The following is a 5,298-nucleotide window of genomic DNA, read 5'->3' on the forward strand; positions in this document are numbered from 1 at the left end:
CTGACATTGAGGAAGGAATTACAACTGTGATGACTCTTTCAGAAAAATGAATATTTACCTACTGGAAAATTTTGTGAGGCTATCCCCAAAATCCATACAATCTAATATGTTTATACACAAGTCATTTCAGGATTTTAAGGTAATTGTCATTTTCCTAAAGCTGGAGAATATAAACCCAAGTTGTCCTAAGCTTCTTTTGTACTGCAAAAAATCACATGAACAGGCAAAAAACAAAAATAGTGATAATGAAATCACCTTAACCTAAAACTAGATATTGTGGTTTGGTAATTACATTTTGTGCATTGTTTAGCTGGGTTTCTTGCTTGTAGAGACAGTATGGAATAGCACAGGAAGAGCAAGAAATAGGCCTTGGAGTGTGTTGGTGTGGTTGTTGTGATATAGCTTAGGGAGAGCAGGAATACTGCTCACAGAATTCAAGTTGCAAAAGATAAAAATGGAAAGAAGTGCTTCCTTCCCCAGCACTAGCCTTATATTTTTTTTCAAAATTTCTATTTTAAAAAGAACTGAAAAAGTGTACTACAATAAAAATTGTAAACCTTCACCTAGATTTACCAAGTGTTCATATCTTTTATCATTGCTTTATCTCTCTCTAATTTGCATACATTTTCAACTGTTTAAAATATTGCAGGAATAATAATTCTTCATGGATATGTCAGCATACACCATCTATAAATAAAGGCATTCTCCTATATAACCACAATATTCTTATCAGATCTAGAATTATTCATAAAATAATTGAGTATACAGTCTACAATCATATACCCCCAGTTGCCTCAGAAGCCATTTATAGTTTTGCATTTGATTGTTATGGCTATTTAGGTTATTTTAATCTAAAATCACTTTCCCTAGATACTACTATTGCTGCTATGTTATCCTATTTTTTGTGATTTTATGGACTTTTATTTGTTTACATGTTGTTTTGAAGAGTCCAGACTATTAGTATTATAGAATATTCTACTTTCTGAATGTGCCTATATTATGCCCTCATAACTACATTCAGATAAAATGTGTTTAGCAATAATAACCCATAGGTAATGCTGTATGTCTCCTACAGCATTACACCAGGAGGTACATAATATCAGCTACCCCACTATCAGGGATACCAACTGAACATGTGCTTAAGGGAGTAACTGTCCTCACTTTATTGTAATTTTTTCACTTGTAACTAGTTACTAGGCTGTGGGTGGTATTTACAACCATGCAAAAGTTCTCTTCCTTCACAGTCTTGACAATAATGGTTTCAGCACTGACATATAGTTACCGTCTGAATCAGTTAGTACACTAGGAGCTACAAACTGGTTAGTGCTCTAATTTCATCATTTGTTCTACACTTATTATCTGATATTCTCTGTAAAAAAGAGACCTTTCCTTTTTTTCTCTAGTTGCTTTATGTTTTTGTACTTATACTTTTAAAAAGAAATTATAATCTAAGTTTGTCATTCTATTGCAGTCTCAAGTTAACCAAAATAGTGAGAGTTCCTTTGGGTCAGTGCTGAGTCCTTTTTGTCTTCTATATGATTCTTTTAGTGTTTCAGCACTTCTTTGCTTCTGGCACAGTAGATATTCAACTGGTTTAACCAGTAACGGTCTTCAGAAACAAAGATCTCCACTCTTGTTGTTTCATTGCTGCTAAGTTATTGACTCCAGACCTTTACAGTGTAGGACATTGGAATACTTGCTGGTATTTTTACACAAGGGTTCAAGTTAATATTCCTAATAAAAATTTAACAATAACATATATTTTTATCATTTTTATTTTATAGTGGTACCTCATTTTCTTTCATTGAAAATATTTTAATAATATTAACATATTTACTTATTTTCATTTACAATATATGTAAAATAACACTGAAAATGTGCCAAGACTATTACTAAGAAAACAATCTACTTACTAAAAATCCATAGATCTTTATTTTCTAATATTTTTATGCTTAGAACAGATCTTTTTTTTTTAAGATTTTTTATTTATTTATTTTTAGGGAGGGAAGGAAGGGGGGGAGAGAGAGAGACAGACAGACAGACAGACAGACATCAATGTGCAGTTGCTGGGGGTTATGGCCTGCAACCCAGGAATGTACCCTGGCTGGGAATCGAACCTGGGACACTTTGGTTCCCAGCCCGCGCTCAATCCACTGAGCTACGCCAGCCAGGGCTTAGAACAGATCTTATGAAAACTAAACACAGTGCTGTATTCAAAAGTTATTTGAATTATTTTTTATTGTATGGCTATCTTTTTAAATTAAAATATAGTTAGCTAATTTTTCTATTTTGATTTAACTTCGCAGTTTGCTCTCTTTCAGTCTTGATATCATTTTTTGATATGTAAACAATTAGCCCTGGCTGGTGTGGCGCAGTGGATTGAGTGCCAGGCTGTGGAGCCAAAGGGTCACTGGTACCTCCTGATGTAATGCTGTAGGAATACACAGCATTACCTATGTGTTATTATTGCTAAACATATTTTACCTGAATGTAGATATAAGGAAATAAAATAAGCAAATTCAGAAAGTGGAATGTTCTACAATACTAATAGTCTGGACTCTTCAAAACAACATGTAAACAAAAGGACATGAATCGTGAAAAGTAAGATAACATAACAACAACAGTAGGATCTAGAGAAAAATGATTCTAGATTAAAAGAGACTAAACCAATCAGGGCACAAACCTGGTTTTTGGGCCAGGTCCCCAGTAGGGGGCACAAGAGAGGCAACCAGGCATTGATGTTTCTCTCCCTCTCTTCCCCCCTCCTTTCCTCTCTCTCTAAAAATACATAAAAAATAAAAATTAACTATGTTAAAAATTTTACTAAAGGAAAGTTTGCTCCACTATATCCAGTTCTTTTCTTTCCTCCCTACCCACCTTAAATAAGCATTTTTATTAGCTTCTGATTTATCCTTCCCCTGTTCTTTTGGGAAAAACAAAATGCATTATCTTTTTGCACAATGGTAGCATATTAAGTTATTAAATGTACTTGCCACACTTTGCTTTTACTCATAAAAATAACTTTTGCATATCAGTTTATCAATTTACACAATTTTTTTTCATTCTTTTAAATGACTACTTTATACTTTTTTTGTTGTTGTTGTACTATGGTTTATTTAACCAGGCTCTTCTGAATGAGCATTTACGTTTCCAGTCTTAGCTATTACAAATAACAAGTAACCTTTTACATACATTGTTTTGTATTTTGGAAGGCCTATCTTCAGGGTAAATTCCCAAAAGTGAGATTTCTTGGCCAAAGGGTAAATACCCATGTTTTGTTAGATATTGCCAAATTTCCCTCCATAAGACTTGACCATTTTGCAATAATTGAGAGTCCCTCATTTCCAAAAGCTCCAGCTGCAGAGTATGTTATCAAGTTTTTGAAAATTTCCAGTCTGCTAAGTGAGAAACAGTAATCTCAGTATAATTTAACTTTGCATTTTTATTAAGAGTAAAAAAGTAGCCCTGGCTGGTATGGCTCAATTGGTTGAAGCATCATCCTGTACACCAAAAGTCTGCAGGTTCGATTCCCAATTGGGGCATATACCTAGGTTGTGAGTTCATGCCCTGGTCGGGGCATGTATGGGAGGCAACCAACTGATGTTTCTCTCTCACATCGATATTTTTATCTCTCTAAAATTAATAAACATATATCTTAAAAATGTTTTAAAGAGTAAAATAGTATTTTCGTGTTTTATGAATATTTTTCTGTATGAATTATATTCATGTGTTTGCCCATTTTCCATATGCACTTTATCTTTTATTTCTTTATATTTAGAGTCTTTTCCATATTTGAGAGATTAGCTGAAATGTATGTTCCTGTGGCACTGTGGAGAGTTTTTGTTGTTTCTGGTCCAAATGATAGAAAAGTTCTTGTGACCAGCACATGCCTTTTACCTCCCCCTTTATAGAACAACTAATCATCTTCGCAGATTCAACGTAAGATTCATGTCCTGGATAAAGGGCTTCCTGAGTTATTCCTCCTGCTTTTCCCCCAAGAAGAGAACAGTATTTCCTTTCTCCCACCAATTAAGAATGAGAGGATAAAAGGGGAAGAAGTGATAGAGACTTTTTGTGGCGATTTGGAGAGGAAATTTGTCTAATCAAACGCAGAGTTACAGAGAAATGATGTGTAGGAAATGCTGGGCATCTCAGAAGGGGGATGCAGATGGAAACTAAGGAACACCATCCTCTCTGTTTCCCATGGGGTTATGAACTCTGGCTGATAGCTTGCACTACTGGAATACATTGCTGAATGGCTTTCAAGACCAACTTCTTCACACATACCAAAGTCTCTGTCTGAAATAAGGTAATGGAAAGAAATGACAGACTGAAAAGCTGTGTAAAAGTTATAATTTTAGGACATGATGATTGATTATTTTGGACAAGGATTTGAAAACATTCAGGAAATGGTGTCTCCACCATGGTACACATCAAAATCCCTCAGAAGGCTTCTTCAACGTTCACTTTCTGAGGCCCCACCTCAGCTCCAGTGAATCAGAAGCTCTGTGACTGGGTCAGGCCGCTGGCATAGTTGGTCTGGTGGAAAGATGGGGACATTGAGTATGAGGTGTGATGATATACCTCTACATGTTCTGATAATGAACACTTTTAACATGCATTTATTGACCTCTTGAGCTAAGCTTATTCATTTTTCTTATTGTGTTTTTAGATTTTTTAACATTGTCTTTTATAGAGGATTCTTTGTATACTCCCATTATAAGCCTTTGCCAGCTATGTGTATGACAGATAACTTCTAAGCTTCTAGCTTCTCTTTGCATTTTGTTTAACGAATCTTTTAACTTAAAGTAGTATTTTAATTTAATGTAGTTAAATGTATCAATCTTTACTTTTATTTTTGGACATCTTCTTTAAGCAATACTTCTCTGACCTATGTCGTAATTTCTATTGTTTTCTAGAAGTTGTTAAAACTTTATGATTTTGCCTTTCACATTTTAGTCTTGGACACCCACTTAGGAGTATTTGTTATTGTGAAGTGGGTATCTCATTTTATTTTTTCCGTATATGTGTATGTGTGCATATGTGTGAATGTGTGTATATATATATGTGTGTGCATATGTATAATTAGACTACTATTTCATCAGTCTGTCTGTGAAGCAAAGAAGAGGCACAGGAGGAAGCAGGTCAGGAAGGGACTGAAAGCCTTTAGTACGTATTTATAGAAAAAGTTCTGGGAACAGGGCTGGCTTCACTCAGTTGCACAGAGCACCATGCCTAGAACAGCCTGAATGGAGCTGAAAGCTCTGCTATGGCCATACTGAAAATTTTAATATTTTT

The sequence above is a fragment of the Phyllostomus discolor genome, chromosome 10 (assembly GCF_004126475.2).
Source record: "Phyllostomus discolor isolate MPI-MPIP mPhyDis1 chromosome 10, mPhyDis1.pri.v3, whole genome shotgun sequence".
Taxonomy (NCBI): domain Eukaryota; kingdom Metazoa; phylum Chordata; class Mammalia; order Chiroptera; family Phyllostomidae; genus Phyllostomus; species Phyllostomus discolor.